The sequence below is a fragment of the Lissotriton vulgaris genome, chromosome 7 (genome assembly GCF_964263255.1).
Source record: "Lissotriton vulgaris chromosome 7, aLisVul1.2, whole genome shotgun sequence".
NCBI classification, from domain to species: domain Eukaryota; kingdom Metazoa; phylum Chordata; class Amphibia; order Caudata; family Salamandridae; genus Lissotriton; species Lissotriton vulgaris.
Window position 1 is genome coordinate 1,301,529,760 of NC_141695.1, and position 25,012 is coordinate 1,301,554,771.

The window sequence follows — 25,012 nt, forward strand, 5'->3', positions numbered from 1 at the left end:
ACAGTACATTACTTTTCGCTCAGTCCATCGTGCCCACTTAGTCTCCAAGAGATACACAGAATAAACATTGCAGACGTTTTCAATAAGCATTTATTAAACTAGCGCCGATCTAGTATAAAACATATGTGATGTGACAATCAGGAGACTGAAGCAAATTAAAATTATCACAAGCACCAAAATCGTAAATAGAAGGTAGAATTCTACCATGGTGCTAAAACAGTGAATATATGCAGGCATATAAACATGAGGTTAACGTAGCGGGCTAGATTCTTGGTGCAAGATAACTACACAAGCTGTCGGCTGTGACAGCAGCACGGTAAGTAAGTGCTTTTTAAGCACACAAGATATCGTGTGTGTTACTTTATAGGGAAGCATAATATTAAGTCAATCATTCATTTTGTTTTTCATTTTAGTTGGTCTGACGAATAGTGCAGTGGAGGTATGCCTACATCTATTGTGCACTGATGTTAACTGTGGTGATGGACAATCATGAGCTATGCATGTAACCACTCCTTTCGTTATCCGGTGGCCTGGGAATTCTGTAGCACATAGTGGGGGTACACTACCATGATAGTATATTGAGCTTTGTTGTGCCCGCATCATTTCATCATTCTTTCCCACATTTTTCACGTATCTGCCATTTTTCTTCTATGCTCTTTTTGAAGTTCTTTTTTCTTTATTGTTTGCTGGCAATGGGACTCTTGATTGAAGAATGTATGTAACTTTCATAATAGGGCATATTGTTCCCATGTAGTAAAAAATATTTTATTGATTGACTTTTTGTATCTGTTCCGGCAGGTGTCCATTATGAGCTTCATTGTCTACAATCAATCAAACAAGGACAGCTTTATTCGATTGCTATTTCAGACAATCATAAAAGCAGAAATATACGAAAAACATGCACATGATTAATACGAAAAAAAAGAAAACATCCTATATACAAGTTATTAGTTCAATTCATTGTATGTGGGATAAAAAGCATAACCATTTTTACAAGAAATAGCAATAGAAAACAAGGCTCTTTAAAATCTTAAAAACATGGATAATAGCAAAATTTCCTTTGCTCCAATATAATCCTTTAAACTTGAATGGCCATCCTTTTCCTGAGTATGACTACCTGCTTTAGAAACATTGCTATCTTCCAGGTGCTATGTACATTGTCTAAAAATTGTAAAGCAATAAAAGCTGTCCGTCATTGTCTCAACCCAAAGCCTTTTAGGATAGGAAGAATCCACGTTTTTCTCAGTTCTCTGTAAAACTTACGAAACAAGAGGACGTGTATGTCGGATTGAGCTGAAATATTATCACTTAAACACAAGTTCATTTCACGAGCCCAGTCATTTATTATCGGAAGACTAACAATTTTAAAAAAGATCCCCAATCTAAATCTTGTTAATAAAAATCGATCGTAGCCCCCAAGAACAGCTGTAGGATATGGCTGAATAGAAAAGGTGGTTAAAATCTGCTGATTCTGAAGACGCTGGGCTTTAAGATTTCGACTGACATTCTTGCAGCTTCCAGAAGTTGAAGGTCCTCTTTTTTATGTTCTTTCTCGTGATCATATGTAAAGTGCTTGGATTTTTAAAAAACTCAGGATGTCTAAGATCATTCATAAAATTGCAAATATACCTCACCCAAGGGATTTCTAAGACCCCTTTCAGTTTCAGGCTATCCTATAATATATCTTCATTTAGCTGTGTCTCTATTTTTGTCCACACACTGTGCCATAAGAGAATGGGCTCAAGTTTAATGAGATCTGATATATACGACAGGCCATGTTCCGTATGACACACAAACGAGGATGTGCTGGTCGGGAGGGACAGAATGTATCTCAGGAACTTGTTTTCTACTATTTGTAGAGGGTTAGTGTTAGCAAACCCCCATACCCTGGCTCCGTACATGGCTGTAGAGACACGTTTAGCTTTGTATATCTGTATAAGCTCCGCCGGAGGCCTCCTACCCATGGACAAACAATAAAACACAATCTTGGCAGACGACCATCATATCCATAAATCTGTCAAGGGAGAAAAAGGAAATGGATGCATGATGATGATGTCTTGATAGTTAATGATGAGTAGTACTTACTAACTAGACTAGTAGACAGTACAGGGCCACAGTATATTATTAATTATTATGCCATTTGCCATCCCTGTCTGCCCTCAGAGAGACCCAAATTAAATACATTTTTACTTCTGTTGTACCGGGTTTACTTTTTAAATCTAGCCAAGTAAATACAAAAATAGCTGTAGGGATCAAATATAAGCATAGCAAACAACAACAACACACAGTGGTAACAATTGAAGAGAAAAAATGAATCAAATTATTTAAAAGATGATGAATGTTGATACTAAATTGTTACTGTATGTTATCCTGGTCAAATTGGGGAGTTGCACCGCTGCATTTCTCTTGGTCCTCCCTTCCATGGACGCTGCGTCCATCAATCTTGGATGCCACTGCCTGCCTGGCGGATGCGGATTGGTAGGTGAGTGTGAGTTATTTTTCTCTGTTTAGCAGAGGGTAAAGGCCGGCCTGTAAGTTTGGATAGAAAACAAAAGGTATATTTAAAAATCAAGGAGAAAAAAAGCATAAATCACAGAGGAGTGTAAACACTTACAGAGCAGCATGGCTAAATCATGTCTACTCTGATGTATGTTTCCAGCATAAACCTACAACAGCAACAGAACAGAGCAGGCACACAGCGCCCACCCAACCTCTATTTAGCTTAGATTTTGACTGAGCCAGACAGAGCACACATGTCACAAATACAGCAACATAGCATTTTCCAAAGTAAGTAACTAAATCAATGGCATGCACAGCTGTCAGTCATACCACCGCTACTACACTTGTGACTCGATTCCATCACTACACAGACATGTAGGTCTGCTGTGGTTGTTGACTTGTTTACCTTTTATGCCACTCATAAAACACCCTGAGTTATTCCTTCAATCATCTCCAATTTTATTGACTGACTGCGAAGATATTATGTCACCGTTGTCATCATCATGGTCTTGTCCAACTCAGTCTGCAGTGTACCGAGTGAGTCCTGATTCCATATTCAAAAATGCAATGGATCGGCCTGCAGTAGAAGTATAATTTTGTTACTAAACAAAAAGGAAAACATTGACTTGAGTCACTTTTAGTGTGTGGAATAAATATTAGTACACAATGAATTCACTTCAGGCACAACAAACAACAACACAAATACCAATCAGTCAGATTCAGCGTCCAGTGCATGCCATCCTTACCTGTTCCTTGCTCTCATTTTAAGTTAAGGGGCAGTCTCTCTCGGCTCGGAAAGGAGGATTGATAGGAGTCATCATGTTCCACTTCTTTTGGGGGGATTCGACAAAGCAACATTTTCTTGTACTGTTACTCCATCCAATCATCATCTGGCTTGAGGAAAATGGATTTAGGGCGAGTCAGGAGGATGGAACAGGACTCGGAGGAGTAGACATAAGTTAAATGCACAGAGCTGCAACTCCAATATTGCAATAAAAAGACTAGAAGATGGTTGTGATGGATTTGTTGTGCTTCAACGTTTCGAACCAGAAAGACAGAGACACACACAAATAAAAATAAAATAAGGTAGAAAGAAAGTAAGAAATTCAAAGCCTTGTTGTCAGGGAAGTATAGCTCAACTTCAAACTCAGGCGGTTCAACCAGAAGTAGGTAATCATCTAAGACACTACTTCCATCACCTAAGTCGCTCTCGTCATGTTCCTGCATTGATTCACATATTTTATAATTCTGTGATATAAAGTGCTTATTTATTTTGATCATGGTTAACCTCTCCACGTTTTTTGGCGGGAGACTGGTCCTTTTCACTGTTACAATGGCACCAGCAGCACTGAAAAGACGCTCAGAATAGACACTTGTGAATGGGTAAGCCAGATAGTTTATCACCAGCAATGGCCATTGGACCCTTTCCCCATACCAATACAGCAATGGGTTTTGATCAATGTAGACCTCAGTTGGGTTATCCAGATAGGCCTGGACCATCCACCCCATGTTTAGGACGGCTCCACTTTGCTGGGCCTCTTCTGTCTTTGCATCAGCACTGGACCTAGTAAGCCCTTGCTGTGAATTCCAATCCCATGCCGATTTTATTGGGGATGATGATCCGTATCTTGGTGTTGTCGATAGTGTTGGTGACAGGTCTGAGCCAAATGCACTGCCCTCAGACTCTCAAGTTGATCTTGATGCCAAATGCCCTGCTGCAGTACTTTTTGTTGGGTTTGAGCAGCGGGCCTTTAATTACCAGCCATTCTTTTTCCAATTTGTTGGCTGCCTCAACTATCTGAGTTTTGTACTGGGCAACATCCACTTCTGAAAAAGGAATAAATGTCTTACTGTTCAGTGCCAATTTGTACCATGGATCCAGAATTGTGGCACAAATGTAATGTTTTTCTGAAACAATGAGAGTTTGCACCCTTGTATTTTCAGCTAAGCAACGGGAAAAGCTCTCCACCAACTCACATGCTTTATTTTGTTCCTCCACACCTGTGTACATTTCAGACACTCTTTTAGTTGTTGCTCTAGCATGTGCAACAATGGGAAGTCTTGGCCCATAGTACAGTCCTCCCTGCTGACTTCACATGTGAAGAGCTCGAACGGAAGTAGCATCTGTCAGACATATAACTAGGCCCCATTGGTTCATCTGAATGGCCATGCCTTTCACAGTAGCATCCCCTCTTTGCATGACATATTCATTGATTGGTCTGCACTGCTCAAACAGATGTTCAAACATGTAATAAGTTGAGTTCCAACGTTTTGGCACCTCCTGGTTGAGTGCTTTGACTGGCATTCTATACTCACGTTGAATGATCCTCAGCTGCTTCCGTGCATATTCTTCTGCAGGTGGTCAGTAAGTTGCTGACTCAGGCTTCTTTTTTCAGAAAGTCTTGAACAACAATGTTAATGCAGTGCACCAAACACAGGACCCTGAAATAGGCACCATCCTCCATGGCCTTAATTCTATACTGCTATTATCCGTGGCAACAAAACCAATATTAAGCCATCTTGGGTGCAGCCATTCAAAGAACTTGCTGTTAAACTCTTCCAAAATGTTTGCAGCAGTATGAGATTTCTTCATGGAGAACATGGCTACAGTTGCATGTTTCTGAGTAGCATTAAAAATCTCAGTAGTGTCACCAACACCATCAGATATCTTTTCTCTAACCCCCACAAAAGAGATCGAGTGTGCAGTGATGCACATGTAATCAGTGGCTTGACAATTGGTCCGAGTGTCTACTGTCAGGTGGATATTGTGAACAACACTCTTCTGCAAAGGTTGTCCAAGCAATACAAGCCCATCGTGATGTAGTGCTGGAACAGCGACTATGGCGAAATAGGACCCGCTGGGAAACTTCCATTTTAGACAGATGGTTGTCACAAATTCAAGGAAACCCACCCCTTCCACAGAAGAAAAAGAGTGAATGTTCAGCGCTAACATTTTAGCCAGCTTCTCATTGTACAAAAGTGCCGCAGGGTGGTTGTGTTCATACTGCCCCTCTGACATAAGCATGCTGACAATGGTAGACTGGATTATTTTCTTTTCTAGTGCAGCTGATGGAGGTGAACTCTTGTACCCAGGTAGGCTCAACAATGCACTTTTTTCACTGCAGTACTCTGTTGCCTTGGTGTCTCAGCCTGACTCTTACTACGGTGCCACTGAGATGTTGCTGAGGTTGTGGGTGGTACCACTACACTGCTGGGGAAAGGGCTACTTTGTGTACCAGAGAAAATGTCTCCCTCTAGTTCACCTTCCACCGCGATCATATCTTCTTCTACTTCAATGGGTACAGTTTTACTTAGGCTTTTAAGGTGTTTCTCCCACTGGATCAAGTGGTGTTTTTTCAGATGAGTTGTTTGGCCTCCGGTACCATAGTTTTACCAAGCTTACCCCGACTAACACTATGACGAGAAATTGAGCATACAACAATGTTATCGAAAAGAACTTCCAAACTGGGGAGGTGATCTTTCTTGCGCTGCTTGAGGTGCCACTTGCAATGGCAGATGAACTGGAGGGTGTGCAGTACCACTACTACCTACTGAGGTGGTGGCTGTGCTGGACGTAGGTCCCTGCTGGGCCTTTGCAAATGTAAATATGGAAGCTAGAGGTGGTGTTGGTGTTACATGTCTTGGTGGTATCCGTGCCACATCCCTCACAGCAATTTGGGATAGTGTAATAATGTCGGTAATGTTCATGATGACTGGCTCGTCATCATCCCCCTCTTCTACATCTACCATCATAACTCCAAGGCTCTCCGGCCTCTTCCTTTTGCCTAGCCTTGTCTTGTGGCATGCCTCACTCTCAGACTGAGCTGGTGGCTTCCAAGTGGCATCTAGATCATCAGAAGGGGGGCTTCAGGAAGAAGTTGATGGACTAACCTTCCTTTTCCTTGCTGGGGATCTGGAAGACAATGCATCTTCTGAAAGAGTGGCTTGCTCTTCTTCGTCTGCAGGAAGATCAATTTCCTGAACTGCCCCTACTTCGGGAGGAACAACTACTATTATGGGCTGTTGTTGCGGCAATTGTTGCGGCTGTCTTTGCGGCTGTTGTTCCGGGAATGTTGCCCACTACGAAACTACCACTACAAAACAGCCACCAGCCACATGGTCACTCACAGTCACAACAAGCAGGAGGCCTGGAAAACAATGAACTCAAGCAGGCCTAAAGGGCCAGACAAAGGAGGCATGCTAAACAACACAGCTTTAATGAAAACGAAAATCAACAGGGCTAAACAAGGTTTGCAGGTTATACAACAACCACACCACACCCACATCAAACAAAGGCATTTATTTAACACAAACCAAAAAAGTGAAATACCCCAGAAAATACACATTTTGCAATTCAATCCCATGCCATCCATGCCCTAAATGATGTTTACATCCAACAGACACCACAGAAACAGATATTTCATTTCAAGCACCCATGAGTAGCTCTGGGCCTACTGGATAAAATGCCTTTTGACAGACTAGGCGACAAGCTTGCAGGCCTATGGCAAAAGCACACTGGCTGGTTCCACAAAATGCCAACTATCCACATGGTCAGGCAACCCACAGCAACAAGAAAGGGAAGACAGACAATGCAGGCCTATAGCAAAAGCACACTGCCTGGCCTCAAAATGGCCACCTGCCACATGGCCAGGCCACCCACAGCAACAAGAAAGGGAAGACAAACAATCCAGGCCTATGGCAAAAGTACACTGACTGGTTTCAAAATGGCCGCCAGCCACATGGCCAGGCCACCCACAACAACAAGAAATGGAAGACAGACAATGCAGGCTTATGGCAAAAGCACACTGCCTGGCATCAAGGTGGCCACCAGCCACATGGCCAGGCCCACAACAACAAGAAAGGGAAGACAGACAATGCAGGCCTATGGCAAAAGCACACTGCCTTGCTTCAAAATTGTCACCAGTCACATGGCCAGGCCGACAACAAGAAAGGGAAGAAAGACAACGCAGACCTATGACAAAAGCACACAGCCTTTCTTCAAAATTGCCACCAGCCACATGGCCAGGCCCACAACAACAAGAAGCATAGGCTAAAATGAACCAAGGAAAGACATGCAGGCCTATATGGCAAAAGCAGCACACTACTACACTACTACCACAAAATGGCAAATAGCCACATGGTCACTCACAGTCACAACAAGCAGGAGGCCTGGAAAGCAATGAACTCAAGCAGTCAAAAATGAAAATCCAAAGGGCTAAACAAGGTGTGCAAGTTACACAACAACCACACTATACACACTCACACAACAAAGGAATGTATTTAACACACACCTAAAAAGTGAAATACTCCCCCAAAAAACATTTTGTAATTCAATCCAATGCCATTCATGCCCTAAAGGATGTTTACATTCAACAAACACCACAGAAACAGTTGTTTCATGCACCCATGGCTAGCTCAGGGCCTACTGGCTAACCACAATATTTTATTTTTTAAATGATGAACAGTACAAAAATTGTAGTTGCAGCAACTGCAATGCCCTAATCAATCAAACAACACACACTTACTTGTAAAATCTCAAATCCAAAAGTCTTCAAATATATGATATGATGCAGCAGACACAAAGGGAGATCCTTCCAGCTCCAAATCCAAATGAAAAGTGAACAGGCCATGGAAAAAGCACTGGGAGGAGCCTGCTGGACAGGAACAGGAAGTTGGAGACTCTGGGGCACTTTCTTCCTCTACCCAAAAAAGTTTAAAGGACTAATTGCACAAAAAAGTACAGCCAAATGTCAATCTGAGGAGTTTGTTTCATCCAAATCATCATTTTCGAAAAGGTTATATGCTGCTCGAGAGATATTCTTCTCCAGATTGCAAATTTTGCATTTTCGGCATCGCGAGCTTCACTAAACTACTGCCGGATGTCCGATGGCGCATCTGAATGATGTGTTTGCGATTGCAGACTCTCAAGGGATTGAGCAGCTGGTTGCCAAATCTCGTGGCGCAGGCGAACGGATGGGAAAACTCATCTGCGATCCAGGGATCCCGGTAAGTCGCAACTGTACACACAAAAGCGCATTTTGAAAGTGAAAACAAGGGAAAGACTCCACTGTGCCGTGTGCCGTGGATCGTGGAGCTTTTGGTAACTTTGCGTGCTACACGGAGCGCAGAGTTGCCAAAAAATCCGCAAACTCCGCGAGCGGAGCGGATTTTTCCATCCAGGCTTATTAAAGATACGATGAACAATTTCCACCAAAATTGAGCGGGAAGTTCGCATGGACTGGAATCAAGCTATCCTGGCTGATGAGGGCTGAAAGCCCGAAACCGGTCCTAGGATGCTTGTTTCCAGTCCAGGGAGGACCTGGCTTGGCAGTTCAGGCTTGAATGTTCCCATGGGGCACAGGGTCAAGACTGAGTTGCATATGGCTGGGTTCAAACTGGAATGGCATGGTGAGCAAAAAAACTATGGATTTAGACCCAGATCTCTGTACTGGGGTGAATGTATGAGATTGTTCTGTATTCTGTCCATCAACTGTTGTTTTTGCATGTATTTCAGAGAAAGACCTTGCAACCTGGAGATCAAACATCTCTCGGGCTGAGGTTAAGACCACATCTTTCTAAAAAAGCATGGTTTTCAGTCTGCTCAGAGAATCAAACTATATAAAGGAAACATTCATTGAAGGCCATAGTGTTGCCTCTCTAACTGTGTGGGTCGGTGGAAACAATACTTGCATACAACAAGTAACTTAGAACCTGGACCATCCCACAACATCCTTGATCATTCAGAATCAAATAGCTGCCATTCGAAAGCAGCTCATGGCAGCTGGGGAACCCTTCAAGTGACAGGGCAAGTTTGCAACTGAAGCCTTACTGGCCCGTGAAGTGAAATGTCCTTGCAAACTAAGGACCCACTTAAGCACTTTCACAGTTTGAACCACTGAGAAAAACTCCTGTATCCCCATTCTTACATCTAAATCTGTACGGTAATCCCCAGTACTTGTGTAAGTATACTTATCCTAGTGTTTCATACCTGCCTACTTGATGGGATTTAAGACAGTATTGAAATTAGTATGTCATGACTGCCAGTGTAATATAACAAGAATTAACCATTCTGTGGAAAGTGACTCAGCTATGGTGAAAGGAAATTGGTCCAATTTTCAAATGCGCAACATGGTATTCATCCCTGCATACCATAACCATCTATGATGTAACACCAGGGCACGTGGCCAGAACACAATGGAAGTAGCGTCCAGCTTAATAATATGATGGAGTGCAATTGAGATTGTTACCAGTACCCAGTAGAGACCCCCAGCGAGGAACTGTTCATCTCCCGGCCCGACCACCTTGTTATCATTCCTTGAATAGGAGCGTACTTTAACGCTCCTCTTTGTCTTCGTTGCACCTTAATGCAGAGAGTGCTCAGGATCTTCACCCTGACTCCCATGAGGCTGAATACACTCTAATTACGAGTAAGCATATTTGGCCACTTATCCTCACGCTACAACCTTCCTCGGCGTCCCTTCCCTCTCCCCCCCTCCCGTTGTGCTAACAATGCCTTGTTTCAACAACGCCTATTCAGTAAGCTTGCATGCAAAATTATTGCGCTCACAAAAAAGCGGGTGAGCGTGTGTAACCACTTTTCTCAACTATGTGTAAAAGTGCTGTTTAAAAATGTATACTCACCAGCGCACATACTATTGATAGCGTGTGAGTTTGAGTGTCTCTGCAGAGTCACGGCTAATGAGCCTATCTAATAGAATCCATCTTTTGGATTCTAAGACTCCTGTATATTATAATACTACAGGAGTGTATATGCATACTTAGAGCACCTTGCTAGCTCACGCCGGCACCATAGTCACCACATGAAAGTATGCATACCATCAGCGCGAATCTCACGCATGAAGGGGAGAGCATGAATCATACCACAGAGAGACAAAATTACCGGCACGTATTTTATTTCTTTGTGATATTACTTTTTTCTCCACATGTTCCCATTTTTTCTTTCTCTTTATTTTTGATGTAAGGACAACCATCTGTAAGTACACAGTTAGGTCACTGGGTCGAGGGTTAGATACACCTTAGCGAGTGTATACCGCCCAGGTCTCCTTTCACTTGGTCCTGATGAAAACCTGACATTTTCCACTACAGGTTGAAACATGTAGACCACTCACATAGATACTATTGGTTAACCTAACCAACGGAAGTATCGTAAGATTGTTTTTAATACTGTCCAGTAGCTTCAGAATAGTTTTTTCACACCACTTTCACTCAAAATTACCCGCTCCACTGTAATTCAGGTGTCGCAGAACACCCGGATGGCACTCGGCCATCCGTGTGGGACCCCGATGATGAAGCATGTCACCAACCAGGTTGGTGAGTGAAGGGACTTCAAACAAAAGAACAATTTTCTTTTGAACTTTCCCCTATTTCCCTTTCTTCCAATAGGACCTCTTTAGGTCCATTGGTGACACTCCTCTTTTTTGTTTATATAGATTAAGGTCAAGAGGACCAGGAGTACCCCCTTCCACACAAGTGGAAAAACCCTCACTCTCTTTGTTGTTTTTTTCATGTGCAATTGAGATTGTGCATGTTGTAAAATAAACAAATCCTGTTACATTATATCTGTTGCTGTGGAGCCTTCTGCAGGACTAAGGGGTTGCTAGAACCCAGTTAGTATTTTTCTTCTTCCGCTCTGTTTGCAAGCTTACTCGAAGCGTCACCCGCACTTGGTGGCAGCTTCGGCATACCTAAAGGTGATTTCTAGCATTGGCTGCTTATATCTACGCTGCTATTACAGAGCCTATCTCTTCTTCCATTTTCCTTGTAGCACTAACGTGCATGGAGGTGCCTGGCTCTGGCTGCTCCTGACACATCCCCCTTTGTTTCCTTGTAGGCACAGATGTGCGACTTTTTGGAGGTGCCTGGCTCTAGTTAGGACGGGCGCCATCTAGTAGTGGATTTTTACCCAGATTTTATTCTTTTTATGTGTTCAAACTGTTCACGCTTATTTTAGTTGGCTATTATTTACCAGTATTAGCCCTCAGTAGTGGAACCTGCTGCAAGACTAAGGGGTTGCTGGACCGCAATTAGTATTTTATTTTCTCCCCTCTGTTTGCTCAGAAAGTGCTCAGTGCCAGCCCCCCTGCTGGTTTTAGACAGCAACCAAAGGAGATAATCAGCTATTCCAGAAGTAATCTACTTGAACTAAATATCTTGAGTGGAAGCTGTTTGGGCCCTGTATTAAGCGGTTGCAACAACAAAGCTCCACCAATGTGTCCAGTATGCAACCTTACATTAACAAATATCATGGTAAACACTATCAAGACCACCAGCCCCCCCCCTGGCTTAAGAAAACAAAGGCTAAGGAGATAGGAAAGGTTAATGAAAAAAAGGCCACACAAGGTATGCAATGTGCACTAATAAATGCACTGTCACTGATAAACATAAGCATGAATTCGCAGATTTTGTAGAAGCACTTGCCCTTAGCATTGTTTTTGTCGTGGAAACCTGGGCCAATGATGCGTCTAGCCCTGACATGATCATAGCCACCAACAGGCTACTCCATTGCTTGGAAAGAGCAGGTGGAGAAAAAGGAAGGGGGCTTAGCCATAGTTTATCGTGATCATCTGAGGGCAATATTTACTGATATCCCAACAAAACCTGACTGTGAGGTGCTCTCCTTTAAAATTGGACTTAGTCACACTTACTCTTTTGATGGACTTCTTATCTATCGCCCGCCTGGCCGTAGATCCACTTTATACAAACTTTCCGGTCAGTTGCTAGAGTATAAAGTCAATTCTCAGGATTACACCATTTTAGGTGATTTCAATTTTCATTTGGACAAGTTGCAGGATGATGACTCAAGTGATCTTACTGATTTGATGACTAGTGCTGGTCTAGAACAGATTATTGGGGGCCCTACTTATAGGGCAGGGCATCTTTACAGACTTTCATTTTTTAGAATCTAAAAGTATACTCTTACATTGGTCGGATTATTCAGCAGTTTTGCTTACCTTTCTGTACCTACTACTTCTGGCAATAAGACAATTAAAGCCAGAAGGTACAAATGGCACCAATGGCACAGTCTACATACTACAGAGTTTTATACCAAACTGGATAATAGTAGACCTCCCATTTCTAGTGACCGAGAGTTGGCATCCGCGGAGTATCAGTCTTGGATTGGCTCAATAGTACATACTCTAGTGCCCCTAAAATCTGGAAAATCAAGAAGACCTACCCCTGCAGAGCCCTGCTTTTCAGAGGTTCTCAGGTTTTCAAAAAGGCAAGGCCGCCGGCAAGAACGGCAGTGGAGACTGATTCACAAGTCAAAAACGACCTACTTCTCGGATCAAAAAAAATCTGCAAATAACAGTAGGAAAGAATTATTTACTGTGGTTCACAAACTCAGCTGAACTCCGGAGACTAGAAATAGTGCAGTGGATCAAACCTTTTGAAACACTCTAGCTTCTTTTATGTATGTAGTATTTATCATGTATTTGCCTTGAGTCACTCTAATGAAAGGTATAGCTCCTCAGCTGAGAGTAGAGGGGTCTTGGCTAGTTTAAGAACTCAAAAGTGTCCATCACTAGCTAATACAGTGCAGCTTTTGAACTTTTCGTCCATCTCTTATGACCAGGTTCTTAAGCTCCTCTGTACAACCAAAACTGGTTCCCTGAAAGATCCTTGCCCCCTAGAATAGCCCCCACAGCTTTGGATCCTATTACACAGTAACTCACTGATATTTTTAATCTTATCCTTAAAACAGGAATATTTCCCAACATTTGGAAAAAGGCTTCCATTTTGCCTCTGTTAAAAAACCTAAATTAGATTCTTTGAACCCTTGTAATTACCGCCCAATTTCCCGGATGCCCTTGTCAACACAAATGCTTGAAAAATTCATAATTCAAGAACTGACTTCTTTTATCAATACTAACCATATTTTGGATCCTATGCAGTATGGATTCATGAGTGAGCATAGCACTGAGCTCGCCCTGATTACTGCGACAGAGGAGATCAGACGTGCGGTCGACGATGGAGGAAATACCTTGCAGGGTTTCACAGGGCTCAATGAGCCCCTCTCTTTTTAATCTATGTCATTCCTCTGGTCAGGCTTATTTAATCATTTGGGTTTACTATGGTGTCATGCGCTGATGAAACACATATTATTGTCTCTGTCACAAAGAATGTTCAGGAGACAACTTTTAAGTTTCATAGTTCCATGCAACAGGTAAGTAGGTGGATGATGGAGACCCGGCAGAAATAAAATTCAAACAAAACCAAAGTTTTGCTCTTCAGCAGTAACTCTTCTTTTTGGTTTCCCAATTGGTAGCCTCAGTAACTCGGCCTGCTCCCTATTCCAGTCACAAAGGCAAAATACCTGGGAGTTATCTGTGATACACCCTTGCCCTTTACACATCAGGTAAAGGCCATCACCTGATCCACATTTCTTACATTAAAAGTTTTAAGAAAAATCTTCCCTTTTATACCTGTGGATTTTCAGAAAACGGTTGTCTCGGTGCCTATTTTAAATAAGTTAGACTACTGTAATGCCCTCTTCGTTGGTCTACAGAAGCATCTTCTTAACAAACTACTGGTTCTCCAGAACGCATCTGCTTGTTTACTACTAGGAATCCCCAGATACTCTTCAGCTAAACAAGCACTGAAATTCCTACACTGTCTTCTTGTGGTGAAGCGTATTAATTTTAAGGCCTCTCTGTACTGCCTTCAAGTCTCCAGAGGTGTAGTAAGGGGGGGCAGTCCTCCCCACTCTTCATGAGTTTGCCGCAGGGCAGGATTATGTCACTTTACCCCGCAGTCTTTCTTCCCACAGAAAATCACAACACGGTCGTTACCACAACCGCATTGTGATTCTGCGTACCATTACTCTGCAAGTCGGAACAACGACTTGCGGTGGGGGGACGCTGGATGTTGGAATAGTATGATTTACTATTCCAACTCCAGTCAGTGCGGACACTAGGGAAGGTGTTGGATTTTAAATCCAACACCTTCCCCCCCTCCACAAGTTGTTGTTCCGACTTGCGGAGTAATGGTATGCGGAATCACAACGTGGTCGTGGTACCGACAGCATTGTGATTCCACGAAGGGAAATAGTTTTGGGGTAAACGTTGTTTACCGCAGGGCAGCAATCGTGGGAATATCCCCAGCACAACACCCTCTCACTTGCGGCCACCGTAGGCTGCAAAAGCAGAGTCTGCCACAGGCAATAAAGTAGCTAGCAATGCCACTACAAGGCCCTCCACAATCACAGACAGGAATACCTAAAAGGCTAATTCCGATGGAATGTTATGCCAAAAAATCTCTGGTATTCACCTCTAAAGCTGGTGGAGTTTGCTGAATTCTGGCTTTTAAATTGGGGGGGAGAACTCTCCTGACCTGCTCTCTTTTAGGACGGGACATAGGACCTGTCTATCCACACCTTAGTTAATTTTCAATAAATGCAAAGGTTTGAGTATTGCTAAGATCTGACTTTCACATTAGGTTTCTTTTAGGGCCCATATGACTTTTGGTATTAGTTTGCGCTCTATAAATCACTAAATAATAATAATAATAAATATTAAATAATAATTTCTAAGAAGAAACTTGCTGTCTTGCATACGTCCCTTCACAATCACAAATGCTGCACTCTATTACCGTTTGCTTCGTACTGCAGGCTGGGCAGATCCATTAGTATAAATATTGATCAAGAGACAGGATTTAATTCGGGAGAGGATATTCTTGTTCGTACTGCCGAACTGCTCGTGTTTTCAATGTAGGATCATATCTATAATCTAGATCTGTTGCAGTAAGAGAATACGCCAATCCAATCCATTGTGGATGCAGTGCTTTTGCATTTGGAATGGTTGCTTTGGTAACTGCCTCTAAGGTTGGCACTGGAGTCACGACAATAATGCATTTCCCCTGTGCTAGTGCTCTTTCTCTCACTTACAGCAGTTTGTACTGCTGTCTGTATCTTTTCCGTAGATGCAAAGTGCATAAGTGTTTGGAAGCTATCATGTCAGCTTGTACAGAATGGAGAATTTCTGCGTATTCCTGTTTCCAATGTTGGACCAAAAAATGTGGTCTGATTAGGTTGTAGAAAGGTTTAACCCTTTCAGCGTAATCCAAAATGTATGTTCTGCCAACATTTAGGAATCCTAAAATGGATTGTAAACTCTTAAGAGTCTTTGGAGGTTGGAGCAGCACACATTTTTCTAAAAAATTAGCCGCCAGGCTTTTTCCTTCACTCAGTAGCTTATATCCCAAAAATAGGACATTGAAGTAAGCAATTTCTGATTTTTTAATGTTGAATTTGTAGCCCAAATTGGCGAACCACAGAATTATGCTTTTCAACCTGTTCAAGTGTTCCAATAACTCATCGTCCATCAGATAAATTTCATCTACGTAGGACAATACCTCCTCATCCCAATTTTGAAGTAACTCTTTTACTCTTCCTGAGAACCACCCAGGGCTCTTCTTATACCCTTGCAGCAGTCTACAGCATTGTCGTTGAGAGCCGACGGCAGAGAATGCAGTCAAATATCTGATTCCAGGCACTATATTTTGGCAGAAAAAATCATTCGAGATGTCTACTGTTGTTTTGTATATTTTCCACACAATGTTATTCATTAATGTGGCACTGTGTGCATTTTGTACTGAAAATGTTCATGTGCATGTGTTCAAAGGACTGTATTCTAAAACTTGACCTTATGAATTGTTGGGTTTCATTACAGAAAACAAAGGATTATTCATGGGAGAGTTGCAGTATTCAATCAACTTGGTACTTAAGCTTATCTAAGATCTCCCTGACTTGGTTCTTTGTGTCATGTTTTATTGGGTCATGCCTCTGTGGAGTAGGAGTACATTTTTAATGGGATATCATGGTGAGGTGACTCAGCATCTCGCCCAACATGATTGTGGTAAAGTGCGGGAGCTAACACTAATTCCCACTCCTATGAGTATGAATCTTTAAGTGACTCTGGAACGAGGTTGGAGAAAGCTGGTAACATTACGTCTTCCCCCTTAGGGCACTTCATAACAAACTCAGGCGGCCAATTTCTTCAGCCTAAAGGATGTTGTATCCATATGTCAGGTTCTCCCAAAATAGATCTTTCACTTCCCTGGGTATGTCCCTCTTCATATGGAGCATAATTTCATATAAACGATGTGGAACATTTACCCTTGTATCCGGTGTCTCCACCGTGATATGTTCATTCAACGCTACTGCCATAAGAAATTCCATCAGGTTTTGGCGAGCTATTGTTACTTCTGCTGCACTGTCCAGCACCATCAGAGCCCATTCCCTGTTCAGCAGCAGAGTCCTCAGTAGCCTGGGTACCTCAAATTTAAAGGTCAGCTACCTTCTTCTTTCTAAATTGAGGTTTAGTTTTGGGTTTATCTTCTGGTTGTATAATGTAGTGTGATGTATCTCCCTTGTCAGCTTGAATCGCTCTTCTGATCTGTGCTCCTTCCATCTCTGTGTGTTTTGATTAACTCTGAAAGGAACAAGAGGAATGTGTATCAGTATCCTAATACCTGTCAGGTTTTTAAATATTATTGTAGTTTCTAAAATTACATCTTTTATCAGACGGCTCCTGTTGAGGAGACCCACCCTGTGATTGTAATAGATTCTGCTTATTAGTTTTTGATTGTTTGTTATCCCATTTATTTTTAGAAGAATCAGGTGCTTGCTTTGAGTCATCTTTTTCAGGATTACCTGTCACTTGTGGTTTCCCAGGTCTAGCTCCCTAGTTATTTGTACCCCGCAAAGCCAGGGTTTCTTTGAAAATGTTAGGTAGTTCTCGCTCCTGTTGTGCAGGAGTGAATTCCCTCAGGTGTTGGCATTTAGCCACCGCTGCTGCCTCCCCTTTTATGTTACTTAACATAATTGCTGATACCTGGGCCATCAGTTTCAGCCCCCAAGTCCAGTGCAGGTTCTGCCAGTACTCATTCAGTTTTTGTTTCAATAGATCTGGTAAAACTGCTATTTAGGGGGGTACCATGAGTTCTGTTCTAAACAGCAGCAAAAACTGTTCCCCAAGTGGTACAATCCTCTATCGGGGGAGCTCTCCCCATTTGCAAGCACATTTTTAGTAATCTGTGTTTTTCCTACAGGCCCGAATGGGAAAATATTGCTTCAAGCTGTGCTATATTCTGTGCTATCCAGAAATGCATTTGCTCACGTTTAGTGGGCGTTCTTCCAAAAATCAAGTTTAGCGTTTGTGGGCTGATATTTGTCGTTGTCATTTGAGGTTGACCAGCTTGAGTAATCCCCACAGGTTAAATTGTCAGTGTTCACATTATAGACTGTGTAAGGTTTATGTATAGTTTTACTATGTCTCTGTAAAGTGTACATAATTCTGCTGCTGGCAATGTATCAATCTCTGGATGCGGTGTGTAAGCAGCTAGGACTGGCCAGGTCACTCCTTCTCTGCTGAACGGACCGAGTCTCACATTTGTTTTGGTGTGGGGTGGCACCTTTAAACCAATTAATATGTTCTTGGTGTGTTCACGGGACTTCTACGTCCACTTATGGAAAGTATTCTTCAGGTGTATCATCTTCAATGTAAGTATGAAAGAACCCTGTGCGTGCATCTGCAGGCGGGAATTTGATCCAAGAATAGAATACCTCTGTCCTGAATGTGTTGTGTGCTTCTATCACAAAGGTAACACTACCACCCATTGCCGGGAAGCCGTATTGCAATAATTTCATAGTAACTGCATGTCTGCAATCTGCTGTAATGTGAAGAGAGACTTCCTGCTCTTCTTCCCCTGCACCTGCACCGCCGTCTCCACTGACAGACATTGTGGGAGGAAGTAGTAAGGAAAAGAGATAAGGCTTTGCACAGTGTGGGAAATTGTAATCCTTCAAGCTTGAATAATCTACAGCCAATACATAGGATATACCTACTTAGCTGCGGCTGATTTCCCTCCCCACTCCAGACTCCTCTGGTTAAATGTGAGTAGGGGTCTCTGAGAAATCACGACTGAACAACTCAGATGTGATCGTTAAATAAGAATCTAACCAATGTTGTGTAGTTCCTAAAAATACATAGGATCTGTGCATTTGTTGGACATCATAAACGGGGGAATGGTGTCTAGATAGATTCCGGACACCCACACAGGACATGTCATCCTATAGACCAGATAGTTCACAGTGCCAGTATAATCCCCAAACCTTAACAAGGAGCTAATAGTTTCTGGCGGCAACCATTGATAATGACAACCCTTGACCCTTCCGGGACCGTGTAAACAGTACAGTACTTTTCACTCAGTCAATCATGCCCATTTAGTGTCGGAGAGATACACAGAATAAAAGTTGTGGATGTTTTCAATAAGCATTTATTGAAACAGCCCCATTCTAGTATAAAACATATGTGCTGCGACAATCAGGAAACAGAAACAAATGAAAATGATTAAAAGCACCAAATCATAAACAAAAGGCAGAATTTGCCCATGGTGCTGAAATAGTGAATATACACAGGCATGTAAACATGACAGTAATCAATAGGTGTGAGCGGGAAATCCGTTACGCTCGCGGATTTTGCGGATTTTTGGGAAATCCGCAATCCGCGAATTTTGCGGATTTCCCGCAAAATCCGCAAAAAAAAAAATCCGCGAGCGTAACGGGTTCAAAAGTTGAACCCCCACTCATGCAACTATTTTACAATGGCGCCAGCAAGCTGCCAGCGCCGTTGTAAAATAGTTACAAAGTTAGCTTGCACAGGAACCACTAGATAAAACGAAGCAGGTGCTGCTTTATTTTATCTAAGTGCTTCCTGTGCAAGCTAACTTTGTAACTATTTTACAACGGCGCTGGCAGCTTGCTGGCGCCATTGTAAAATAGTTGCATGGCTGGGCACAGGTCTGCAGCTCACTCAAGGGACCCATGCGCCCTTCGGGGCGATTGCATAGTAACACACACATGGTCGCTCGAACTAGTTGATGCTCAAATTCAGTGACTCATTCATTAGCCCAAAAACAATCGTGAGCGTCGTCGAGGCTGGACAGGTGTGCCTTCTTCCCAAATCTACAGTGGAAAATCAGCTGTGATGCTGGATAGGCTTTGCATCCTTGACTTTCACGAGCGCAATACTCGTGCTGTTCCTGTGACCAGGAGCTTCTTTCTCTTCATCTGCTGAACTGATCTTTCTCTGACCTTTTATTCACACAAGAGGCACATACCCTACTGGGCACATTGTGTTCGCACGGGTTTCTGCAAGTTTGCACGCGTTTTGTACAATTTCGCAATTTGCGAAATTGTACAAAACCCTCGCGAACTTGCAGAAACCTGTGCGAACATAAAAATAAAAAATCCACGGGTTTCTGCAAGTTTGCACGCGTTTTGTACAATTTCGCAATTTGCAAAATTGTACAAAACCCTCGCGAACTTGCAGAAACCCGTGCAAACATAAAAAAAAAAAAATCCGCGCGGATTCGCGGATTTTGCGGATTTTTGCAATCCGCAAATTCGCAAATCCGCAAATTCGCGGATTGCCAATCCGCAAAATCCGCTCATGCCTAGTAATCAAGCATACTCCTACAATGCGGACCCCACCTAAGTGTGCCTAGCAAGTATGTAGGTGTGAAGTAACCGTGGGCGGAAAACTCTGACAACTCAGTGCTTCGCTTTGAGTGCGGAGTTCGTCAAAATACTCTGACTCCGCTGCATGGCGGAGTTTAACCGGTGCCAGCCCCTGGTAAAACTCCAATTTCACAGCTTGTTTCTCTGACAATAGACTAGGCATGAATAGGGGGATGCCTATTGTCTGCCAGACAAACAACAGAGGTGTAAGGGGCTCCGCGCTCCTTTACAAATCTCAATCCATCCCTATAAGATGTGAAGTCAGTGAGGGACAGGATAACCTGGCTTTAAGCATGACTGGTACGGCCCAAAGCAGCCTCTATGCCCCTTAGCACCACAGTGGTTTTGCCCCATCTGACTGAGAGCATGCGCTCTACCTTCACAAAGCGGCATAACAGGAATCCGGGTGTTCGGATGTCCCTGGGAGAGAACAGAACACCAGTGCTTCCTACAATGACTAGGGCCGGCTGCAAGTCGATCAGCAGCATGCTCTCAGTGATCCTACAGCAGAGTGAGGAGAGGAGACCTGCCCCAATCCAGGGAGTGATAGACCAGCACAGCCTTGGTGTGGCAACTCAGTTATTGGGGTCTAGAAGAGGCGTGCGCAGCCCGGAGCAGGTGGACTCATCCACGCAGCAGCCCAGCAAGGACCACTGAGGTAAGAGTCTGGGTGGGCTGGGTGTCGGGGTTGTGAGATGTGCGGAGGAAGGCCACATAGACAATCATGCACAGTGTGACCTGCAAGCAGCCAAGAGGTCCTATAATGATTTCTACTGTGTTGCTCTTAGTCTTTCCCCAATTTCCTAGGCCAGCATGAGCAGACTTTGATTCCTTCAGTGCCATGGCATGTAATGGTGAAAGGGTGCCAGGACAAACAGAGGTCACTAGGCTGTAGTTTGCACAAATTGATTGTTTAATGTTTATTGCTTGTGCCCTTGGTGCACCAATAACATTACTAACATCAAAATCAATGCCCTAACAAACTTTACGGGCTCATGTGTTAAATGGACTAAGTTTCATTTTTTTAGACAGCCTCTATCGCTATCTACTGGCAAAGCTTTTAAATAACTGTTTAACCATAAAGCTCCCATTACTATCGTACAGCACAAGTCTGTTTTATCTCGGCCCTTGGACTAATCAAATGAATACTCCGCCTGCTTGTGGAACTCCACACAGCGTGGCTGAGTTTTTTTGCCACTTCGCAGTGTTCCATGTAGCGCTGCTACGCGAACTCCACCCACCCTTAGTGTAAAGCCAAGAATCCCCTAGGAAAGAGCCAACCCCATTACCTGATGGGAAAGAATGAAGGACCCAGTCATGGTCCCCACAAGGGATGTCGGACCACTGCATGTGGAAGCTTCAGTGTGCAGGGATCCCCACGTCTTGTGTCAGCGTAGAAGCACCTCCTCTAGTTACCTAGGGAAGGTGTGGTTCTTTTATTTAAAAGGTAGCCTTTGGGGTTCTATCACAATCAATATGTTGTTAGTACAATTATGTTGATGAGCCTAAATCAATAATTTTAACTATGCAAGGTAGACTTGTTGCCTCAGATTGAAGAAAACAATGACTTTTGTACAGAGTATGTTAATCCTGTTATGTAGGTCATGTGCAGGGGATTTTACTAAGAATCCTCGAGCATAATAAATGAGGCTAGCTTCAAGGAATCCAAACGACATTTATTCTGCACATAACTGGGTAAAAGGTCAGGGCTAGACCCATTATGCAGAGCAATGTAGGACAAATGTAGGTAAAAGGTCTCTATGCTACTTAGGCCTAGGGTAGGAAACATAACATAACAAAGGGTCTATTTTGTCTCTAAAACTTTCTAAACATAGTCTTTGCCTGGTACACACCAGTGCAGAGGGCTCTCTTTCGATGCTGCCTATTGACACACAGAAACTGTGTTTGCAGAGGAGTGATTTCCTCAGTAAAGGCTTACATACCAAGCCTTCACCCTGTAGAGTAGCCTCAGCAGAGAGGCTAATTTGTCATAAAACTCAAGCATTCAATATAGAAAGAGGTGTACGAAAATGAGCCAGTCTTACATGAAACTGTATCATACAAAATCTGCAGCCAATAAAAATGGCAAAACACACGGTCTACTCTTTCTCTAAATTCTTCTACACTTAGCACTTACTGTGCATTGACTCATTGATACACTCTAATGACACACAGAAAAGGTGTTTGCCCATTAGTGACTTCCTCAGTAAATCCTTTCACACCCAGCCTTTAACCTATAGAGAGGAATCAGCCATCTTGTTATAAAACTGAAGCATACACCCTTTATAGATTCCTGCATCAGAATATTGATCAAGTAGCTCATGTTCTGAGTCTAGGCAAAACATGTTCTGAGTCTAGGCAAAACATTTCATACATCTTCCACATTTTGTTTGAAAGTGTTCTCGCACTGCTATTTTGTTTGAAACTTGCAATTTCCAAATAGCGAGTCCTAAGAAGTTGCAATCGCTATTAGGAAATTGCAATTTTGTTATTTTCTAACGGGAAATTGCATACTTGGATTTCCTAAAAATATAATAAAAAAGAAAGTAGCGCTCATGTAAAGCATTCCAATGCATGCTCAATGGCACTGTAAAGAATGCATTTTGGGTGACTCTTTGAAATTTTCACCTGGTTACCATTGGATTGGACTTGATCGTAACAGCATTTTTTAAATGCCATTTTCACATTTAGGAAATGCTATGTATATACGGGTAGGAAATCACAAAAAGAAAAACCCTATTTGTGATTTTCTATTTTGCAACAGTGTTTACACGTACATACCAAAAGGCTATTTAGCATTGCCTAATTGGCTGAAATTGTATCTAGGCCCACTAAGAAATGCTAAATAGTTTTATACATATGGGCCCTAAACAGTAACCTGATGAACATCATGGCTTGCCAATAGGGTACCAATGAATATTGGTTCTATCAGCACTGTGCCATAAAGTGTATGTTACGCAATCCAGGTGCAGACACCCGGCTTGTCACTTTGAGTTTTGCAGAGTATGCTGGGGATGAGCTGTATAACTTTCTCAGGCTTAATAATGTAAACATTGCAGGCATTAATTTTGAAACTTCTGGAGAACTGTGTTCCTGCAAATCTTGGCATATACTTTAAGCACAGATTTGAAGAAATACTAGGTGAGGTTCAGGACTTTTTATGAAGAAAAAATACTAAGCTAGATGTGCACCAGATATACAAATGCAATTATGGGTGAAAGATGCACCAAAGTTTGGTTAAAATACTGGTGATTCAGTGTTATCATTCATTCAAAAGTATGTAACATGCTGTGTAGTTTAGGTATCCCCCACGTGGTCAGCTACTGATCCTGCTTCCTTGAGATTGCAATGGACAAAATGTCCTCAATCCAGGAGCTTGAAAATCTAGTTGAAGGTTTGTTAATGTTCTGCAATATTATTAATACAACATGAAAACAAAAGAAGAGACCTACCACACGCTTTTAATAGAAATTACACCTGACCATGACATAATTTTAAATATTTGCATACACTGCAAGGTCATTTATACAAGCGTTAGTTATTTTGTAAAGTATACAATGTTGCAGTAAAATAAAAATAATTGAAGCTTTTCCTGACGGGCGGGTGGTAGAGGACCTAATTGCTGCTGCTACTATGTCTCCTGATACTCTACATGTAGATTTATCTGTGGGTCAGTACAAGAACTGTCTCCTGACAGAAGCCTAAATTAAGCTGACCATACATATTGAGCAACTAAATGGAAGTGTTATTAGAAGACACAATAAAAAGGCTTGAACAACTCCTCATTAGAAAACATAATATTATTTACTTTGAAAACCAATTAAAAATCAGCAAAAAGTTAAGTTATACAATCATGTTGAAGAACATGTTAAAAAGGGTTCAAATCATGTAAGCCATTGTGGTGCATATTACGCTTGGTGGAAATAGGGGTGTGTCACAAAACACAATCTACTAACACACCAAACTTTAAAGCAGGAGATTTGACCATTAAATAAGTGAGCTTGCCAGTATATAGATACTCAACCATCTATGTGGGGCCTGATCAGTTGTGATCTCATTGCGAAGATCAGAAGTCACCGTTGCCTGAGACTGAGGCAGGTCCAACATCACAGAGCCTATAAGAATATGAGTGCAATTCAAATTAAAAACAATATTTAATATGTAAAACACATACATACTTGTAAGTGTTATGTTGAAAGCCAAGTAATGGACATGACAAAGCATATATATTTATTAAATAAAAAATGGGTATATGAGAAACACTACTTGTTAGCATATGAAATTATTATTATTATTATATCTTGCTGGTTGCCATTGGTGAGCTGGCCCTTGACAGCGAGATCCTAAAGAAACATGGACTCTGCCCCAGCAGAAGGATTGACTCCGGCTGTATGTGCAAAAATACAAAAAAAGCTTAAAAAAGTTACAACTAAATGTTTATTTTAAAAATGAACATATCGATGATATACTTAAAACATTGCCGGTATGATGGAAACAGAAACAAGAAAAGGCTACGCCTTCCTTACACTTTTCCTGATAGGATGTGTGATTTTTCATGGCTGGTTCACAAAGGCATGGAACAGCATGTAAAAGAGTACTGCAGTTGCACTGCTTCTCCTTTTCATAAATGCATTAATGAATCAGCATTTCTGAGCAGAAAAAAGTATGAAGAGTCAGTATAATTTTTTTAGATTGCATATTCATTTCTATCATGTTCCATAATTAAATAGAATCTAATTTAAATAATGTGAGAATCAATGTTACTTAAGTAAAACAGCAGAATTGAACAGTTAAATGTATTCTTTTGTTAAATGGCACACTTCATCTGTGTTTATTTAAACTACATGTGCGTGAGTTTGTAAAGTTTTCATCCTGTAAAACACCTATAATTCTCCAAGTTTGCATTGTTTTCTGGATTCATTAGCTTGTCAGTCATTGTTTAACCAATATATTTCAACTATTTTATCTTGTAAA